Source organism: Prionailurus viverrinus, chromosome E2, assembly GCF_022837055.1.
Source record: "Prionailurus viverrinus isolate Anna chromosome E2, UM_Priviv_1.0, whole genome shotgun sequence".
In the NCBI taxonomy this organism is placed as follows: Eukaryota; Metazoa; Chordata; class Mammalia; order Carnivora; family Felidae; genus Prionailurus; species Prionailurus viverrinus.
In genome coordinates this window covers 42415069-42437616 of record NC_062575.1, presented here as the reverse complement: position 1 = coordinate 42437616, position 22548 = coordinate 42415069, and the positions used below count along the sequence as shown (strand labels likewise).

Here is a 22548-nt window from a genome sequence, read left to right as displayed (position 1 = left end):
TCACCAATCCAGCCCGGAGCCGCGCCGCCAGCCGCAGCCAGGGCGCCGGGAGAGGCCCGATTGCTCGATCGCAGGCGGTAGGGTGCCCCGCGGCGTTTGGGCATAACCCCACGCAAGTCTTCGCGAATCCCACCTCCCCGCCCACGCTGGACGCGCTGCTCACGCGAGCGCGGCAGGCTGTGACCGCACTGCCAGAGGAAAAGGATAGTAGTCTACAAAACGGCAGTCATCAACAAGCATAATAATAGTATGTAAACTCTGCTGGTGGCCGATCCGTGCTAGGCTCATGTTATTTCCATTTACAGTTGAGAACGCAGGGGCTCAGAAAAGCCACGTGGGCTGCGGGAAAGTTCTAAAACTGGATTGCAGTGATGGTCGCACCACTCTTGCATTTGGTAAAAAGACCCTGAATTGTACACTTAAAATGAGTCGGGGGTCGGGGAGTTGGGGACAAAGTCCCTGCCACTGGGCCATTAAGAAGCCAAGTTAAAGCAAACTTGGACGACGAGACTCAGCCCACTTGGCCCAGACAGGCCTTTGCTCAGAGGTTGGAGCTGGGGTGTGGGGCGTGGTGTAAACTTCTAGACAACTACCCCTCACCCTACCCCAGCCTGGCCCGCATAGACACCACCCCAGCCCCCAAAGACCTCCCCACCTCACCCAGACACCCCCTCCTACCCCCCATAGACACTCCCACCCACCCCCACTCCACAGGCACACGAGGGCCTGTGGGAGAACTTTCGGGGGGCAGATGTGCTGGATGAACTCCCTGGCGGGTGGCCTTTAGAATAGAAGCGTTGTGTGTGGAGGGGGAGGCGGTGTAATGCTGAGTCCCTAACCCCCAGGTTATCCACCTGCTGTTTTTTTCAGTTGTGACAAACTATAACATTTACCATTTTAACCATTATTTGGTTCAGTAATGTTAAATACATTAACATTGTTGTGCACCTAATCTCTAGAACTCCTTTCGTCTAGTAAAACTGAAACTATACCCATTCAATAACAACTCCCCAATTTCTACTTTCTATCTTAAGATTTTGACTACCTTAGGTAAGTGGAATCTTACAGTATTTGTCTTTCCACTTCAGTTAGCATTCTGTGTTCAGGGTTCATCCATTTGTAGCCTGTGGTGTGTTAGAATTACCTTACTTCTTAGGGCTGAAAAAAATTCCATTATACACACACACACACACACACACCATATTTTGTTCATCCACTCATCTGTCAATGGACACTTGGGTTGTTTCCACTTTTGGGATATTGTGAATAATGCTGCTGTAAACATTATTAGCGTATAAATATTTCAATTTAGGTACAGAGAATCTATGTCTTTTGAATTAGACATTTATTAGACATTTTGAATTTCAACATTAATGATCCTCTTCTCTAATATGTAAGCAAGCATGATTTAAGGGGGAAAGGGGTGCTTGGCTGTCCCAGTCGGTGGAGTGTGGGGATTGTGAGTTTGAGCCCCACATTGGGTGTAGAGATAACTTAAATATAAAATCTTTAAAAAAAAGATTTGGGGCACCTGGGTGGCCTTGTTGGTTAAGCTTCTGACTCTTGATTTTGGCTCAGGTCATGATCTCATGGTTCTTGAATTCGAGCCACTCTGTGCTGACAGTGCAGAGCCTGCTTGGGATTCTCTCTCCCTCTCTCTCTGCCCCTCCCCTAGTGCTCTCTTTCTCTCTCTCTCTCAAAATAAATAAATAAACTTTAAGAAAAAGGTGTAAGAGGGATAGTTTATAAACATGGTAGTCTGGAGTTTTGAGGGAGTCACAGTGGAGACCCTTTGTGGACCATCTGTGAGCTACTCACTTCTCAAGGCTAGAGAGGACGTGGCCCTCACCCACGAGGAAATGAGGAAACCAGAATCAGCTGATAGGGATTCTCACCTCATTCCTTAAATCTAAATGCATTCCCCATGGATCAGATATTTAAAGTTTGAAAAAACACATCACAGAGTTACGATAACTTCTTTCTGTAGTTATGTGACAACTGGAGAGCAGAAGTGAAACGATTTTCCATAAAAAGATCTGAGTCGGGCCCCTCTTTTAAATATATCATTTTGGCAGCTTTTCATTTTCTTCTAGGGTCATCAGCCTGCTCAAGTTTTCTGTTTCTGCTCAAGATAATTTTAATTTCTAGAGAACCATTCATTCAGGGCTTCACATTTTAAAAATGTATGGCTGTCACATCTGTGTCTGTGGTTCCATCCCTTTAGGGATTGTTGATGTGTTTACATCATTATTTTTCTCGATTATACTTTCTAGCCAATTTAATATTTTGCTGCTTTTTTTTTCCACAAAAAAATCACATTTATCAGTATTCTTTTGCAATTGATTACATTCTATTTTTATATTTATTTCTACCTCTTTTTAATATTTTCGTTGTTATATTCTCTCTGTTTCCTTCAGTGCTCTATTGTTTATTTTTATTGTTTTTTAATAATAAAAACGTTAAAGGAATGAATTTGTGGGCGAAGTTTTGATTGCATCCCAAATATAGTGTATTCGGTGTTCTTATTTTTTCTTGTTCACAGTGTCCTAAAACATTTTTCTGTTGTTTTGAAGTAATAATAGTTTCTTTAAACCTTGATCAAATTGTGTGTGTGTGTGTGTGTGTGTGTGTGTGTGTGTGTATATATATATATATATATACTTTTTTTTTTTTAATGTCAGTGGTATATAGGAAGAGGCAACTATTCTTGGTCCACCCCTACACAACCCAGTCTGAGATCCTCAAAGGTGAAAACTTTTGCCTCTAGCTTGGCTTCTGAGGTGTCTTTCTAGTATTGCCCTCATTTATTCCTTTTTTTTTTTTTTTTTTTTGAGAGAGAGAGAGAGAGGGAGCATGTGTGAATGGGGGAGGGGGCAGAAGGAGAGAGAGAGAACCTTAGCAGTCTCCATGCTGAATGTGGAGCCCAACATGGGGCTCAATCCCATGACCCCGGGCAGGGTGGGGGTGGTGGATCATGACTTGAGCGGAAATCAAGAGTCTGACACTCAACTGACTGAGCTACCCAGGTGCCCGATTTATTCTTTTAATAACTACGGCACAGGCAGAATCAGGACACGAGTTAAAAGGCTATCTATTTAGAGGTGCCTGGGTGCCTCCTATGTGCCAAGCACCTGTTCTAAGCACCAATATATACAGAGAGGAATACAAATGGGTAAGCATTGGGGCGCCTGGGTGACTCAGTCGGTTGAGCATCTGGCTCTTTTTTTTTTTAATGTTTGTTTATTTTTGAGAGAGAGACAGAGCACAAGTGGGGGAGGGGCAGAGAGAGAGGGAGGCACAGGATCTGAGCAGGCTTCAGGCTCTGAGCTGTCAGTACAGAGCCCCATGCAGAGCTCAATACTCGCGGACTATTGAGATCATGACTTGAGCTGAAGTGGGACACTTAGCCAACTGAGCCACCCAGGTGCCCTCCCCTTAATTTCTTAATACACGTATTACTGTTTTTAGTTCTAAAGTTGGTTATTGTTGTATCTTTAAGCAATATCCTTACACTTTCTATTTCTCATTCTATCAGATGGTGTCTCTTCACTCTCAGATTGAAAAGATAAAGATATTAGCATCTCTACCCTACGGTAAGCTCATATCTTTTTTGTACATTCTCAGCTTCTATTATCTGTGCGTATATTTCTATATCTTACTGATATTCTGATTTGCAATGATAATAAAGTCTTTTTGCTTTGTATGTAGGTTGATTCTAAAAGTTAAAAATAAATAGCTTTTCCAGTTCTTTTGCTCTTTTATAATCGCGGTAAAAGATACATAGCATAAAAGTTACCATTTTAACCATTTTTAAGTGTATAATTCAGTGGCATTAAGTACATTCAGACTGTTGTGCAGTCTTCACCACTGTTAACAATAAACGGGGGTTAGTTATTTTACCAGCAAAAGTGGGTTTATTCAGGACTGACAGAATCTCAATTCGAGACCAATAAGCTATGGCAAAACCATAGACAAGTCCAGGAAACAAAGGAGAGGAATCTTATTTGATAGAGAAGAAGGATAAAGTGTAGATGTGTTGTTTGGAACAAAAGATCATGAGTCCAGGGTGATGATGGTTTCTCTTTGGCTGAATTATAGGGGGTTGATTTCTAACAGGAGACGCAATGTACATCTTTTCGAGTTGATGCCTGCAATTAATGATTCTTTTCTGTTGAGGGTTCTTCTGCTGGGTTCCTTAACTGACAGTTCTTCCTATAATTGATGTTTAGTGGTAAGACTTCCCATTGTACCACCCCAGAACCCCCACTCCCGCCATCTAGCCTCCCTGCTGCATTTTAGTGAGGTTTCCCTCTCTTAATTTTTGCACCACCATCCACCTTCAGAACGTTTTCATCTTTCTTGACTGAAACTCGACACTCACTAAACATTAACTCTCCATTCCCTCCTTCCCCCAGCCCCTGGCAACTACCATTCTGCTTTCTGTCTCTATGAATTTGACTACTCCAGATACCTCCTATAGGTGGAATCATACGTTTGTGACTGGCTTATTTCACTTAGCATGATGCCATGTTGTAGCATATGTCAGAATTCCCTTCCTTTTTAAGGCCAAATAAAATTCCATTTGAGTTATCCATTCATCTGTCAGTGGACACTTGTATTGGTTATTATCCATCTTTTGGTTATTGTGATTAATGCTGCTGATACGGCATACAAATATCTGTTAAGAGTCCCTGCTTTCACTTCTCTGGGTATACATCCAGAAAAGGAATTGCTGAATCATATGGTAATTTTATATTTAGTTTTTTTCTGAGAAATCACTGTACAATTTCCCACAGTGGCTGTGCTATTTTCCATTTCCACCAGCAATTCACAAGCATTCCAATTTCTCCACATTCTTGCCAACACTTGTTATTTTTTGTTTTTGGATAAGAGCTATTTAACTGAAGTTGTATCTCATTGTGGTTTTGATAAGCATTTAAATTAGTGATGCTGAACATCTTTTCATGTGCTTTTGGCCATTTGTATATCTTCAGAAATGTTCATTCAAGTCTTTTGTCCATTTTATATACTGGGTTGTTTCTTTTTTTGTTGTCGAGTTGTAGGGGTTCTTTATATATTTATATGTAAACATATGATTTGGAAATATTTTCTCCCAATATATGGGTTGCCTTTTCCCTCTTGTTGATAGTGTTGTTTGATGCACACAAGTTTTTAATTTTGATGAAATCCCACTTATCTACTTTGTGTTGCCTGTGCCTTTGATGTCATACCAAAGAAATCATTGTTAATCCAAAGTCATAAAGCTTTCCTGCTTTGTTTTCTTCTGGAAGTTCTATAATTTTAGTTTTTATGTTTAGGTCTTTGACCTGTTTTGATTTATTTTTTGTGTCTGGTGTAAGGTAAGGCTCCAACTTCTCCTCCTCCTCTTCTTCCTCCTCCTCCTCCTCCTTCCTTCATGTGGATATCCAGTTTTCCCATCCCCATGTGTTGAAAAGACTATCCTTTCCCCATTGAATGGTGTTGGCACCCTTGTATAAAGTTATTTATACATTTAAACTCTCATGTATGTGAGAGTTTATTTCAGTGCTCTGTTTTAGTCCACTGCTCTATTTGTCTGTGTTTGTGCCAGTACTACACTGTTTTGAATACTGTAGCTTTGTAGTGAATTTTGTAATCAGCAAGTGCGAGACCTTCAACTTTGTTTTTTTTTCATGATTGTTTTGGCTACTCAAGGTCCCCTTAGATTCTATATGACTTTTAGAATAAATTTTTCTGTTTTTGAAAAAACACGTCATTGGGGTTTTGAGCGATACTACATTGAATCTGTAGGTCACTTTGGGGAGTATTGATATCTTGACTATATTAAGTCTTCCAATCCATGAACATGGGATGTCTTTCCATTTATTTGTGTTTCCTTTCATTTATTTTGGCAACATTTTAAAGTTTCAGTGTGCAAGTCTTTTGCCTCCTTGGTTTAATTAATATCTAAGTATTTTATTCTTTTTTAATGCTAACATAAGTGGAATTATTTTTCTTAATTTACTTTTCTGGTGGTTCACTGTTAATGAATAGAAATGCAACTAATTTTTGTGTTGATTTTGCATCCTGCAACTTTGCTGACTTTGTCCATTAGTTCTACCAGTTTTTTAAAAAAATGGATTCTTTAGGCTTTTCTACAGACAAGATTATATTGTTTGTGGACAGAGATCATTTTACTTCTTTTCAAATTTGGATGTCTTTTATTTCTTTTTCTTGCACAATGGCTCTGGCTAGGACTTCCAATACTAAGTTAAATAGATATAGTAAAAGCAAACATTCTTGTCTTATTCCTGATCTTAGAGGAAAAGCTTTCAGTCTTTCACCATTGAGTGTGTTAGCTGTGGGTTTTTCGTATATGTCCTTCATTATCGGAAGGTAGTTTCCTGCTGTTCCTAATTTGTTGAGTATTTTTATCATGAAAGGGTGTTGAATTTTGTCAAATGCTTTTTATGCATCAATTAGGATAATGATGTGAGTTTTTCCCCTTCATTCTTTTGCTGTGGTATATGGTACTTTGATTTTCATATGCTGAAACATCCTTGTATTCTAGGAATAAAACCCTCTTGGTTATAGTGTATAATCCTTTTAATACGCTTTTGAGTTCTGTTTGCTAGTATTTTGTTGGTGATTTTTGCATCAGTGTTCATAAGGGATATTTGTAGTTTTCTGTTTGTTTTTCTTTTGGTGTGGCAAAGTCAGACAAATGATTTTGGTTTCAGGATAATGTTGGCCTCATAGAATGAGTTAGGAAGTGTTCTCTCCAAAAGTGTTTTTGGAAGAGTTTGGGAAGGATTTGTTACATTTCTTCTTTAAGTATCTGTCAGAATTCACCATGTGGTCCTGGACTTTTCTTTGTTGGGAGCTTTTTGATTACTGATTCAGTCTCCCCACTGGTTATTGTTCTGTTCAGATTTTATCTTTCTTCATGATTCAGTATTTGGTAGGTTGTGTGTTTCTAGGAATTTAAACATTTCCTCTAAGTTACCCAATTTGTTCCTGTACAGTTGTTCATAGTACTCTCTTATAATCCTTTTTATTTCTGTAAAATCACTAGTTATGTCCCCTCTTCCATTTCTGACTTTAGTTATTTGAATCTTTAAGTTAGTTAATCTAGCTAACGGTTTTTAAATTTTGATCTTTCCAAAGACCAAGCTGTTGGTTTTGTTGATCTTCTCTACTGTTTTTCTGTTCTCTATTTTATTTACGTTTGCTGTAATCTTTATTATCTACTAACTGTTGCTAGCTTTGGGGTTAGTTTGTTCTTTTCCTACTTCATCGAGGTGTTGATTTGAGACGTTTCTTATTTTTAAATGTGTTTATGGCTGTAAATTTCCATCTTAGCACTGCTTTTCTTTTTCTTATTTATTTATTTATTTAATATAATTGAAACATTTTTTAACATTTATTTTTAAGAGACAGACAGAGTGCCAGTGGGGGAGGGGCAGGGAGATGGGGAGACACAGAATCTGAAGAAGGCTCCAGGCTCTGAGCTGTCAGCACAGAGCCCGATGCGGGGCTTGAACCCACAAATGGTGAGATCATGACCCAAAGTCAAATGCTCAACCGACTGAACCAGCCAGGTGCCCCTGTTAAATATAATTTTTTGTCAAATTAGCTAACATACAGGGTGCTCTTGGCTTCAGGAGTAGATTCCTGTGGTTCATCGCTTACATATAACACCCAGTGCTCATCCCAGCAAGTGCCCTCCTCAATGCCCATCACCCATTTCCCCCTCTTCCCCGCCCTCCCCAACAACCCTCAGTTTGTTCTTTGTATTTAAGAGTCTCTTATGGTTTGACTCCCTCTCTGAGACTATTTTTTTCCCCTTTCCTTCCCCCATGGTCCTCTGTTAAGTTTCTCAAATTCCACATATGACTGAAAACGTATAATATCTGTCTTTCTCTGACTGACTTATTTCACTTAGCATAATACCCTCCAGTTCCGTCCATATTGTTGCAAATGGCAAGATTTCATTCCTTGTCAGCACTGCTTTTCTTGCATCCTGTAAGTTTTGGTTTTCATTTTGATTTTTCTGAAGATATTTTCTACTTTCCTTTGCGATTTCTTCTTTGCCCTACTGGTTGCTTAACAATGCATTGTTTGAGGGGCGCCTGGGTGGCTCAGTTGGTTAAGTGTCTGACTTCGGCTTGGGTCATGATCTCACAGTTTGTGAGTTCGAGCCCCACATTGGGCTCTGTACTGACAGCACAGAGCCTGGAGCCTGCTTTGGATTCTGTGTCTCCCTCTCTCTCTGCCCCTCCTGCCCCCCACTCATGCTCTGTCTGTCTCTGTCTCTTTTTCTCTCTCAATAAATAAAAACATTAAAAAACAAAAGAGAGAATGCATTGTTTGGGGTGCCTGGGTGGCTCAGTCAGTTGAGCATCCAACTCTTGATTTTGGCTCAGTTCATGATCCCAGGGTCCTGGGATCGAGTGCTGTGTTGGGCTCCAAACTAACTGAGTGTGGAGCCTGCTTAAGATTCTCTTTTCTCTGCCCCTCTTCCCTGCTCACACACATGCTCCCTCTCTAAAAAAATGTGTTGTTTAATTTCCACATATTTGTGGACTTTCCAGTTTTCCTTCTGCTGTTGATTTCTAGTTTCATTCTATTGTGATCAGAAAAGATATTTTGTATTATGTCAGTCTTTTGAATGTATTAAGACTTGTTTTGTGGCCTAACATATGGTCTATCCCGAGAATGTCCTGGGTGCACTGGAGAAGAATGTGTTCTCTGCTCTTACTGGCTAGAGTATTCTGTATCTCTCTGTTAGGTGCAGCTGGTCTGTGGTGTTGTTCAGGTACTCTATTTTCTTATTGATCTTCTGTCTGACTGTTACTTCCATTATGCAGAATGGGATATTGAAGTGTACCATTCCTGTAGAGCTATCTCCCTTCAATTCTGTCAATGTGGGCTTCAAATATTCAGGAGCTCTCGGGTTTGACACATGTATTTTTATAATTGTTATTTCTTCTTGGTGAATTGACCCTTTTATCATCGTATTATGCCCTTCTGTGTCTCTTACAACAGTTTTTGACTTCAAGTCTATTTTGTCTGATAGCCACTCCTGTTCCTTTTTGGTTACTATTTATATGGGATGTATTTTTTCATCATTTCATTTTCAACCTGTTTATGTCCTCAGCTCTAAAGTGACTCTCTTACAGGTAGCATAGAGTTGAATCCTGCTTTTTATTTAGCACTTACTTTTACATTTTATTTGTTTCATGTATGTTTTACAGCATTTTTGTTTCTTATTTTCTCCATGACTGCTTTCCTTTGTGCTTAGTTGAGTTTTTTGTAGTGACACATTTTGTTTCCCTCAGTTATGATTTTAAAATATTGTTCAACACAGAGCCAAGTAGTGTACTATTTTTCTTGTTCAAATTTTTGCATTTGCTAGAGTTTCTAATTGTGTCTACTTTCCTTTTATTTTTTTAAGCTTTGCCTATTATTTTTTTTTTTAAGTTTATTTATTTTGAGAGAGACAGAGCAAGTGGGGGGGGCAGGGAGAGAGGGGAATTAATTAATAATTAAAAATGAGTTATTTGATATTTTCCTTTCCATATTTGTTATGTATTGGTAGTATTTTTTAAATTCCTTACTTTTCTGGGTAATGAAAAAGTGCCTGGATGGCTCAGTTGATTAAGTGTCTGACTTTGGCTCGGGTCATGATCTCATGGTTTGTGCATTCAAGCTTTGCATCAGGCTCTCTACTGCGCGCTCTCTCTCTCTCTCTCTCTCTCTCTTTCTCTGACAGCCCGGAGCCCTCTTTGGATCCTCTGTCTCCCTCTCTCTCTGCCCCTTCCTTGCTCACTTTTCCTGTCTCTCTCTTCCTCAAAAATAAACACTTAAATAAAATAAAAGTCCTTACTTTTTTGTTTGAAAAATATCAAATCTGTAAAAAATGGAAGGAGTGATACAAAGAACACATGTATCTGTCACATAGATTCACTAATCTGTAAGATTAAGGTTTTACCAAATTTCTTTATCTTTTTCTGTCTACACACACATGAGTGCATTTGTGTGCACGTGTATACACACACACACACACACACACACACACACACACACACACAGTTTTTCTGCACCATTTAAACGTATCTAGCAGGGGGTGCCTGGGTGGCTCAGTTGGTTAAGCATCTGGCTCTTGATTTTAGCTCAGATCATGATCTCACAGTTTGTGAGTTCAAGTCCCATGTTGGGCTCTGAGCTGGCAGTGTGGGGCCTGCCTGAAATTCTTTCTCTCTTTCTCTTTCTGCTCTCTCCCCCTACCCACCCCCCGCCTTCTTTCTCTCTCCAAAATAAATAAATTAAAAAAAAAAAAAAAAGGAACTGGAGCACCTGAGTGGCTCAGTCGGTTGAGCATCTGACTTTGGCTCAGATCATGATATCATTGGTTCATGGGTTTCAGCCCCATGTCAGCTGTGCTGACAGCTCGGAGCCTGGAGCCTGCTTGGGATTCTGTGACTCCCTTTCTCCCTGCCCCTCCCCTGTTCACGCTCTGTCTCTGTCTCTCTCAAAAATTAATAAACATAAAAAAAAACCACTACCTTGCAGATATCATGTCATGTCACTCCTGTGTATGCATATCCCAAAAACAAAGACATCTCATACATAACTAAAGTACAATTATTGTACCCAGTAAATCAATATAGATAAAACAATATCTTCTACTTGGTGTACAACCCACCTTCATATCTCTCCGGTTGTTCAAGTGGCCTTCACGAGAGGTGTTTCTTTTCTTGTCAATCCATGACTCAGTGGTGTGCGGCAGTCAGTTCCCCTGAAGTATGAAAGTATGGCTCCTCTGTTTTCTAACAGTTGGTGTTGGTGATAAAAGACAACCTGATGTATGTTCCTTCAGAAGTGGTGTTTTTTTCTTGAGTTGTTAGGATCCTTTCCTTTTTTCCCAATGTTCTAAAATTTTACAAAGATACGGGTCTACTACAAGTACTTAGACTGTTTGCTTGGTGGGTCTTTTAAACCTGGACCTTTGCAAGGGCGCCTGGGTGGCTTGGTCGGTTAAGCGTCCGACTTCGGCTCAGGTCATGATCTCACAGTCTGTGAGTTCGAGCCCTGCATCGGGCTCTGTGCTGACAGCTCAGGGCCTGGAGCCTGTTTCGGATTCTGTGTCTCCCTCTCTCTCTACTCCTCCCCTGTTCATGCTCTGTCTCTCTCTGTCTCAAAAATAAATAAACGTTAAAAAAAAAATTAAAAAAAAAACCAAAACCTGGACCTTTGCAGAATTTTGTCATATTGTTCATCTGATGATTTTCTTTTCTTTCTTTCTTTCTTTTTTTTTTTTTTGTTTATTTATTTTTGAGAGAGACAGAGTGTGAGTGGGGGAAGAGCAGAGAGAGAGGGAGACACAGAATCGGAAGCAGGCTCCAGGCTCTGGGCTGTCAGCACAGAGCCCGATGCAGGGCTCGAACTCAAACCACGAGATCATGACCTGAACCAAACAAAGTCAGACGCTTAAGTGACTGAGCCACTCAGGCGCCCCTTCTTCTTTCTGATTTCCGCTTTTCTGGAGCGCTTGTCAACCGGACCTCCGGGATAGATCTTCTGTGTCTTTTCTTTCATGTCTTCCGTCTCTTGGTCTCTACATTCTGACAGATTTCTGCTGCTTTATCTTCTGAACCTTCTGGTCAATTTATTTTAGCATATTTTTATTTTGTAAGAGCCCTCTCTTGTTCTCTGCACCATTTCCAGAGTGTTTTATTCTTGATTTTGAATGCAATAATAACATTGAATATAGTTACGATAATAATTGGAAAATATGTTTATTTTATTTATTATTTTATGTGTTATTATGCCATTTCTTGAATAAGTTCTCTTTCCTTAGTTGAATTTGTTTTTGCTTTTAGTGGAACTGTTTTTTATGGCACCCCTTATTAAACTAATACACATTTGTCTCTTTCTCTTTTTCCTTCTCCCTTCTTCCCCCTCCTCCTCCTTTTTTCCTTTTCTTCTCCTTTTTTCTTGAGTTATTACATTTCCTCATGGAGGGACTCTCTGATGTTTCATGGCCCTGCATTCTGAACAAGGGGAGGAGGGGACGGGACTGGGCTGTTGAAGGCAGTCTTTCAAGTAACCCCCATATTTCTGACCCAGTGTCTTGTACCCCGTGTCTTGTGCTTCTCCAGAATTCCATAGGGAAGATCAGCAACCCCCTCAGCGGTGTTTCATCTGTTGTCCCTTCTGTATCAGCCTGACGTGGTCTCAGAAACTTCTTTTAAGCTCCTTCCACAGATTGACAACTTTCTGTTATTCTTTGTCATTACGGATGTTATTTCCGTGTTAGTTCTTTACCACCATCTGTGTAGGGTCTGAGGAGGGAGAAGGGAAAAATCGAGTGGTCAGTCCATCGTTTTGAAAATAGCACCAATTTTCTAGTCTCTTGCTCACAGTTTTGATGTTCTTGGCTGAGGGCTCACTTAGGAGGCCCGTTATCAGTTGGGACGGGCTGGCTATGCTGTAGTGACAAAACTCTCAAAATCCGAATGGCTTAAAACAGTAGAAGTTTCTTTCTTGCTCATTCTGTCTGTGCACCGACATTGGCTGGGGAGAGGCTCTGCTCCACGTCCCCCCACTCTGAGACCCTGGCCAACCGAGCGGCTGTATCGTGGTGATACCGGTTGCTGTGGTGGAGACAGCCTGGGGAAGGAACGGCTCACTGTCCCCTTCAGGCTCCGCCCCAAATGATGTCCATGATTTTTTTCGCTCCACGTTTCATTGACCAAATCATTAGACGGTGCCCATGAAAGGGGGGTAACATGCAGTCCTACTCTGTGCCTGGAAAATGGAAAGCTGGGAACATTTGTTGAAAAATACTATGGCCCACCAGAAGATTTCAAGGGACTGAATTCTTTTAACTCTTGGGTTGTTTTTTTTTAAATGGCATTGGAGTCAGAGAATGTAAGCTTGTATAAAATCCTGAGGGTGTTTTTTCCCCACTGTCTTATTTATCATTAATTTTGATGAATGTTTTATGGGATTGAATGTTTTATGGGATTGGAAAACAAGGATTCTTTTATTGGTTGTGGACAGCTTTGATACAAAATAGGAAGCTATTTATATCTTCTATATATCTATTAAGTTTTAATTACTGGATCTATCAAAGACTAAAGAAGTAGGAAGTACTGAAAATTCTTACGATAGAGTTGTGTTTCTATAGATTTCTCCTTGTTTTTTTTAATTAATTTTTTTAATGTTTATTTTTAAGAGAGAGAGACAATGTGAGCAGGGGGAGGGGCAGAGAGAGGGAGACACAGAATCTGAAGCAGGCTCCAGGCTCTGTGCTGTCAGCACAGAGCGCAATGCCGGGCTTGAACTCACGGACCGTGAGATCCTGACCTGAGCGGAAGTCAGACAGACACTTAAGCGACTGAGCCACTCAGGCACCCCTCTCCTTGTTTTTATAAATAGTTTTACACCTTTTTTACTTTGTAACAGTTCATAGTAGATGTGCATTTTCTATTTTGTTTAAATAACCTTCTTTGTCCCAATTAATAGGACTTAAAACATTTTTGTTCCATTGACTACGTGCCTTCCGTACTCTATTAGCATCTCCAACTGCTTCTTAATTATTTTTCTGGATTCTGCAGCAGTTAATTTTCAGAGCAATGGATGAACTAACTGTTGCTACTCCTACTTAGACCAACTCCTCCCCCTGACTTGAATGTGTTAAAGAAAAAATAATTCTGATACTTGTTAAAATGGTAAGGACTTTATTATTGCAAATTCGAGCTCAACCCTGAATACAACAAAGACTAGTGGGGATTTATAGCCAAGGAGCTGTGTGAGGAGGTCAATGGATGGGAATTCTTAAGAGGAGACAATGAGGGTGGGGGATTTTTACTAAACTGGCCTGACAGGATTCTGGCTAAGTGCAGGTCAAGGGCTTAGACAGCAAGGATGGGAGATGAGGAATTTGATAAGATAGGTAAGTGATGACTTAGCAGGGTTCTTTGCTAAGACTGGGCTGGGCAGGTCAAAGACAGGAAGGGGGCCAAGCTCAAGACCTAGTCAAAAAGAGGGCTCAGAGGAGCCTAACACGTGCTCAGGGAGAGAGTCTTTTTTTTTTGTTTTGTTTTTTTTTTTGTTAAACGCTGCATTGCATCCTCTCTCACCCACTCCAGAACTTTTCTTCTACAAACACTCCCCTTTCTCCTGCGTATAGTTTTTCTCTCTACTCGGTCACTTCCGTCAGCACAGAGACATTCTATAATACGTTCCTTCTTTAAAAAAACAAAAACAGGGGCGCCTGGGTGGCCCAGTTGGTTAAGTGTCCAACTTCGGCTCAGGTCATGATCTCACAGTTCATGAGTTTGAGCCCTCCATCGGGCTCTGTGCTGACAGCTTGGAGCCTGGAGCCTGCTTTGGATTCTGTGTCTCCCCCCCCTCTCTCTGCCCCTCCACCCCTCCGCCCCTCCCCGCCCCTTTCAAAAATAAACATTAAAAAAGTTAAAAAAAAAAAAAAAGCAAAAGGGTGCCTGGGTGGCTCAGTCAGTTAAGCGTCTGACTTTGGCTCAGGTCACGATCTCACAGTTCATGAGTTTGAGACCCGCATTGGGCTCTCGGCTGTCAGTGTAGAGCCCAGTTCATATCCTGTCTCCCTCTCTCTCTCCCCCTCCCCCTTCTCTCTCCCCGCCCCCCCAAACCAAAACCTATCTTTACCTTACTCCAGATAACAAAAACTAACTCAAAATTCATCCAATAACCAAACATAAGAGTTAAAACTATAGAACTTTTAGAAGAAAACTTAGGGGGAAAGCTGCAGGATATTGGATTTGATAATGACTTCTTAGATCTGACACCAAAAGCATAGCCAACAAAAGTAAAAATAGATACACTGGACTTCATCAAAATTAAAATCTGTGCATCAAGGGGCGCCTGGGTGGCTCAGTCGGTTGGGCGTCCGGCTTCGGCTCGGGTCATGATCTCATGGTTTGTGGGTTCAAGCCCTGCGTCGGGCTCTGTGCTGACAGCTCAGAGCCTGGAGCCTGTTTCAGATTCTGTGTCTTCCTCTCTCTCTGCTCCTCCTCTGCTCGTGCTCTGTCTCTCTCTCAAAAATAAACATTAAAAAAAATTTTTTTTAAATCTGTGCATCAAAGGACACTATCAACAGAATGAAAAGACAGCCTGCAGAATGGGAGAAAATGTTTGCAAATCATATGTCAGATGAGAGGTTGATATCTAGACTTCAGAAAGAACTGTAACTCAACAGCAAAAAAAACCCAAACAACCCAGTTCCAAAATGGGCAAAGTACTTGAATAGGCATTTCTACAAAGATATGCAAATAGTCAACAAACACATGGGAAGATGCTCAGTATCACTAATCATTAGGGAGATGCAAATCAAAACTGTAATAAGATACCATCTCACACCCATTGGGATGGCTGCTATGAAAACAAACAAATAACAAAACCCAGAAGATAACAAGTGTCGGTGAGAATGTGGAAAAATTGGAACCCTTGTGTACTGTTGGTGGGAACGTAAAATGCTGCTGCTGCTATGGAAAGCCGCTATGGACAAAATTAAACACAGGATTACCATATGATCCAGCAACTCACTTTTGCGTATATACCCAAAAGAATTGACAGCAAGGTCTCAAAAAGATATCTGTACGCCCATGTTAATAGGAACATTATTCATAATAGCCAAAAATGGAAGCAATGCAAGTGTCCATTGATGAACGAATGGGTAAACAAAATGTGCTATGTACATGCGATGGAGTATATTTAGTTGTAAAAAGGAAAGGAATTCTGACACATGCTACAATATGGATGAACCTTGAGGACATTATGCGGAGTGAAATAAATTAGTCACAAAAAGACAAATACAGGATGATACCGCTTATAAAAGATACTTAGATGTTATGGACTGAATTGTGTCCCCCTTGAATTCATATGTGGAAGTGCAATCCTCAACATGACCATATGTGGAGATAGGTTCTTTAAAGAGGTAATTAAGATTAACCGAGGTCTTATTGGTGGGGACCTAATCCAGTATGATGAACGTCCTTCTAATAAGAAGAGACACTGAAGAGGCATACACACAGAGGGAAGACCGTGTGAGGCCACAGCGAGAAGGCAGCCAAGGGAGAGACCTCAGGAGAACCCAACACTGCAAACACCTTGATTGTGGACTTGTTACCTTCAGAACTATTAGATAATGAATTTCTATTGTTTAAGCACCCCCCCCCCCCAGCCTGTGGTAATTTGTTATGGCAGCGTGAGCAGACTCATACACTAGAGTAGTTGAATTTCTAGAGACAGAAAGTAGAATGCTGGTTTTCAGGGGCTGAGGGGAGAAAGGAATGGGAGCTGTTTAGGGGGTATTTAAGTTTTGCAAGACGAAAAGAGTTCTGGACATTGATTGCCCAACCATGCAAATGTACTTAACACTATAGAACTGTACGTTTAAAAATGGTTAAGATTGTACATTTTATGTATGTTTTACCACAGTTAAAACAGAACACCGCCCTTGGTGCGGCACACCCCTCCTACCGTGGCACTATTCTTCCGCCCTGCTTGAGAGCAAAACTCCTGGAAAGAGTAGTTTGTTTGCTGTCTCTACTTCTTCACTTCTCATTTTTTCCTTGAATCCATTCCAGTCAGGATTTTCTGAAACTGCCGTGTTGTGAGTCATTGCTGAAACTCCAACCCATCAGCATTTTTTTGGATCCCTCGTTTCTCGAAATACTTGCCCCTTGGCTTCTTGATTTTCCTCTTGCTTCTGCCTTGTTGGTTGTGGTTGGCTCTTCCTCCTGATTCTGTCTGTGAGATACCCCAGGGCTCTGCCTCGGACTTTGCACACTCACTCTGTGGCAACCTCACCCGGTGCCAGCTGTACCCTGGTGAGTTTCAAATCCCATCTCCAGCCCCACCCGCCTTTGGAACCTAATGCTGGGACAGCCACCTGCCCACTCAACATTGTCATGAGGATGTCTAACCGGCATCCAAAAGTTAGCATGCCCAAAGTAAAGCCTTGACTTCTTTAGAATCTGCCACGTCCATTGTTCGCTCTCTCAGTAAATGGCACCACCTGGCAGCCAGGTCAAAAAGTAGGCACCCCCATCATTGCACACCTGACTCCTCTCTTCCCATCTCACCCCACATCCAACTCACTTGAATATCCTGTGTTCTCTCTCTTTAAAAATCTCTCCAGAATCCTACCCCTCCTCACCTCCTCCTGCATTACCTGCCTTGGCCAAGCCATCTTCTTCTCTCTTCTGGATGATCGTGGTGGCTTCCTTGCTAAATAAACAAATGAATAAATGCTATAGGTGTTGGAATTAATGATACAAGATATAAATGTACATTCCTGAGGACACCATCAGCAATGTAATTGAACATTTTTCTATGCAGGTGAGAACAGGTGTCATATGTGTCAGCATATATATGTGTATACACACACACACACACACAAATATGTATGTATATATATATACACACACACATGCAAATATGTATGTGTATATATACATATATTTATGTATATGTGTGTGTATATATATGTGTGTATATATATATATATATATATATATATGCGCACAGGTTATATATGTCAGCATATATACCCCAGAGAACTAGCCAGTATCTCTGCTCCCCTGTCACCCAGCATCTAATTATGCCCAGTAAAATAGTGCTGGTATCACCAGGAAGTCTGCAAACACACATGGCATCTCTACTGACTAACTGAAAGGAAATTAGCATGGCCATTATAAGAGGGAAATCAGAGAATTCCAGATACCGACCATGCAAATAACCAACTATCAGAGAAGTAGCCGTTTTGCTTAGGATGGTTGACAGTTCTCGGAGGAGCGAGCGTGGTCCTGTTTCAAAGGGTATGTCTGCCTCCACCCCTGAGCGCATCCACTTACCCCACGCCAGTCCATCTCCTGGGGTCAGGGTTTGTGATCTGTCACTTACCTCGTGCTGATAGGAACAGCTGGAGTTTAAGCGTTTATTTTTGGTTTGGCCAAAACGGACACATCAAAGGTGTGGCATTAAAATGTTTCTGACCCACAGGGGCGCCTGGCTGGCTTAGTCGGTGGAGCATGCAACTCTTGATCCCCGGGTGGTGAGTTGGAGCCCCATGTTGGGTGGATGGATTACGTGAAATTAATTAATTAATTAATTAATTAAAAAAATAACACGTTTCTGCTCTCCTGGAGTTACTGATGCATTAAAGTGTCCTGTTGCCAAGGGGCGCCTGGCTGGCTCTGTCGGAGGAACACACGACTTTTAATCTCGGGGTCATCAGTTCGAGCCCCACATTGGGGCTTTAGTGTTTAAATAAGACATTAAAACAAATAAAAGTCGTGTTGCTGAGAAGCGACCATTGAAGTGGAACCATGGTGGGGGCTGGGAGGGAGCGGGCCAGGCTCTCTGGGACACATCCCCTGCTGCTGCGTGGAAGGCGATAAACCTGGGTGGTGCAGTCTCCTTGGTGCAGTGGGGCAGTCCTCCTCGGACAAAGCAGAACGCAAGGAACTAGCAAAAGTATCGGCAGCAGTCTGAAACAGAACCAGAGGGGCTCCTGGTAAGGCCATGTGGAGAGACAAGAAGAGAGAGAGAGAACGGGATAGAGGGGCCACCCTGGCTGGGTACCATGTCATCACTTCTGTGCCACATTTCACTAGGGTCACAGGTGATGTGGTCAGTACAGCTGATGGCTCCTTTGTGTTTTTCTGTTGTGCCCTCTTCTTGCTCCTCCTTGCGGGAGCTGCACCGATAGTCCTGATCTCCCGTTGAATGGAGTCTGTCCCTCCGCAACGTTCAGCCCCCCTCCTTTCTCCTGCCAGGACAGGCCACCTGCTCTGCTGCAGTCCCCAAGGATTCCCCGTGTGCCTGGAGTCCTGGTGTCTCCTGTCAGCAGCAGAGGGAGCCCACACTCTACGGAAAGGGATTGAGTTCCTCATCATAATACAAAGCAGAAAATACAATAATTGTTGTTTTTTTGCCACGCAGTATGTCCTTACAGATGATGCTTTAATCTCCCTCGTACATCTCTGTTGCTGTAAATTCATGCTCCATTATGGCACCATATGCCCGGATTCGCTTGGAGAAAGCCACAGCGAGCTTGACGGCAAGCTTGGGCTCCAGAGCTGTTTATGCCTCATGTTGGATTGCACATTGTTACTCACACATTTAAGGGTTATGTCTTAATAAGTTCTTTTATACCAGTGTATTAGCCACGATCCTACAGTTGATTAGTTATATCATGGGACGGTACCACCAGACTCACTGACAATTACAAGATGCCAGAGGCAGAAGGAAAGTGGGGCCCATTAAAAAAAATCTAAAGGCACGAAACACAACAGAGTGGGGTTTCGTCTCATTGCCTAGCAGCTGCCGATTTGCCTTCTCATCTGTTTCTAAGTAATAGATATTGATGCTTCTTTGCTCAGCGCAGGCCTATTTTACATACAATTGCATGTGGTACATGGAATGGCATTTTTTCAGACCCCTTTCGGGGGAACTGTTAAAGCTAGGCTTGATGTCAGAAATCAGGATTCGGGGTTATTGCTGTAACCAAGGCACACCGTGGGTGTTCCTCACACTGCGCTCTTCCTGGGCAAAGGAAAACGTTCGCTTTTTTAATGAAACACTCCTGCCACTTCATCTCCTTCCCAGAATGATGGGCCAAGTTCTGAAAGCACTCTTAGGAGGGAAAAAAAAAACAACCCTCAGCTCCTGTATCCTGAGCCACAGAGCAGCTGTGGCCATACCTGGTGGGGACGGGGGCAGGGGTGGGCAACAGGAAATGTTTAGAAAAGCATTTCTCATCTAAAGCCTATTGTAGAGCCGTTTCCTGCAGGAGTGGGTCCCCCTCAGGCTTTTGTGACCACTTGCTGAATGGCAGCTTCCTTCTTAGCAGGAAACCTCTGTGCTGGAGGCCTCGGCTGTGTCACCCTATCTAGGACGCTCTTCATAGCTGGAAAGCTAAAAGGCACAGGACCAATCTAAGAGCCTCCTGAGCCCCAGGGGCTTTTACTTTGGGACATAAAATGTCAAAAATGTAGAAATGCACTGCCATCCCACAGCAAGATGGTGATATATGAGTGAATAATAGGTGACAATACATGGGTGTGGAAACTAGTTGACATATTATGTGTCATCAAGTGCCTTCATCTTGACGTTGAATTCTTTCCTCTGTGGTTCTGCCCCAGTACATTATTTCCTCCCAGGCTGTGTATACCCCGTTGGGTCTTTGGAGAGCTCTGGGTTCTGGGTCCTACTTCTTGGGGATTTGATGCAGATGGTGGGGCCTGAATGGTCGGAGGCCCTAGTCCTCACCTCTCTGACCCAGAATGAACCAACCTTAGAGGAAATGAAGAAAACCCTTACCTGCCCTTCAGTAAACCAGAAGGACTCTCACCTGTGTGCAAAAACGTACTGAGAAGGAGATTCCTTTTCTTTCTCTGTCAGCAAGCTCACTCACTCATTGACTCACTCAAGAAACATTTCATTGAAAAACTACCAAGTGCTAGTTATAGTGCTGGGCATTCAAGAAACAAAGGCAGATAGGACATAGTGCCTCCCCTGAGGAGCCCAGAGTCCCTCAGTCCCTGTCTCCCAGAGCTGGCTGCTCTCAGTCAGCCCTCAGGATCCCACCTATGCCTCCAGAGCCTTCTCGGACACCCTTAGCTATTGGCTGATTTGTATCCTCCAGAAATTCATATGTTTGAGTCCTAACTCCCAGTACCTCAGAATGCGACTGTATTTGGAAATAGGGCCTTTAAAGAGATAATTATGGGGGGGCGCCTGGGTGGCTCAGTCGGTTAAACTCCCGACTTCGGCTCAGGTCATGATCTTGCGCTCCAAGAGTTCTAGCCCCGCGTCGGGCTCTGTGCTGACAGCTCAGAGCCCGGAGCCCGGGTCACTTCCGGACTGACTTGTCTCCCTCTCTCTCTGGCCCTCCCCCCGTTCATGCTCTGTCTCTCTCTGTCTCAAAAATAAACGTTAAAAAAAAAAATTAAAAAAAAAAAGATAATTAAGGTTAAATGACGTCATCACGTGGCCCCTAATCTAACAAAAGTGGTGTCCTTAGGAGGAGAAATTAGGACAGACCCATCTACAAACCAAAGAGAGAGACCTCAGAGGGAAGGCATCCTGTGGACACGTTGATCTTAGATTTGTAGACTTCAGAATCGTGAGAAGTAAATTTCTGTTATTGAAACCACTCGGTCTGTGGTGCTCACAACAGTGAGTTGCCTCACACACCAGCCTACTCGGAGGCCCAGAAGACACTGGGGTGTTTCTCAAGAGAAGGAGGAGGATGCTCAGCCAGCTCCCCCTCCATGTGGCAAGAACTTCTGCCACCCCATGGTGCCCTTGCCCACACCTTCTTCAGCCTCATTCCTTCTCGGTCTGCTTCCTGCAGGTGTAGACAGACAGATTAGTAGTGCCTGGGGGATTTTGCTGAGGATACTGGGTTGGGTCCGGGTACCCTTTCCTTGGCGACAGTCATGGTTCTCTCTAGAGCTTCCTCTTTGTTATTCCTTGAGGGGAGGGGGCTGCCCTCCCCTGCAGCTGAGGCTGGGGGGAACTTTCACTTCTCATTTTCCTTGACCCCCCAGGTAGTGCTCGGGTCCTGTAAAGCTCTCAGGCTGGCTCCTGCCCTTTGCTGCCTCTTGCTGCTCCGAGGGTCTGTTCAGACTGTCCCCTCTGCTGTGAGTGTCTTCTGGCGTTCACCAGCCTATCAGCTGCTCAGCCAGCACCTGTCCCATGAGAGATACGCCTAAGGCCCAACAGGCTGGTGGATGTGTGACAAAGGCTCTTCAAAAAACCAAGCAAAATAAAACCCCAAGTTGTCTCCTTTGGCACTTTTCATGGTATAAATACACCCATCGTGGCCAATGTGAGGTCACTGAACGGGGAGCTGAATTGGGAAGAGATGTCTAGTAGCTGCGACAACAGTCATAAGTGGCCTCAAGGGGAAAGGACTTCGTGAAACATGGTAACTAGGGATGATGTTTGGGGGCTTTCTTACCTTTGTATTTTAATACAATTTAATTGTACGCTCATATGAGCGTATTAATTTTTAATAATGACTGTGTTTAACAACCAGCTCGTAAACTTTCCAGAAATTTAACAGTTGACTCTTCCAAGCCAGTAGGGGCTGGGTCCAGCACTCAGCTAGGGGAACAGCCCTCTGGGTGAAATAGAACGGTATGTGGATGCAGCAGAAGGGGCGGGCATGGTGAGCAAATGACCCTGGTCTGTAAGACTGTGCGTTGTGAATAAACAAACGAACCATCTGGAAGCTTCCAGCGGGACAGAGTGAGGAGACAGTGCCAGGGCCATGAAACAGTTGCTGGGTTGTTGGTTTTTTATTATTATTATTATTTTTTTAATGTTTATTTTTGTAAGAGAGAAAGAGAGACAGAGACAGAGCATGAGTGGGGGAGGGACAGGGAGAGGGAGACACGGAATCCAAAGCAGGCTCCAGGCTCTAAGCTGTCAGCACAGAGCCGGATGAAGGGCTCAAACTCACGAACCACGAGATCACGAACCGAGCTAAGTCTGACACTTCACCGA

General features: G+C 42.6%; 1 long non-coding RNA gene across 1 annotated transcript; it reads left to right on the top strand.

Annotated features, from left to right (window-relative positions):
* The first annotated feature begins 24 nt into the window (after nucleotides 1–24).
* LOC125152471 (uncharacterized) lies at nucleotides 25–18081 on the top strand. Its single transcript, XR_007147210.1, has 3 exons — nucleotides 25–247; nucleotides 3536–3593; nucleotides 18034–18081. It is a non-coding gene; the product is annotated as an uncharacterized LOC125152471 (long non-coding RNA).
* The last annotated feature ends 4467 nt before the right edge of the window (nucleotides 18082–22548 follow it).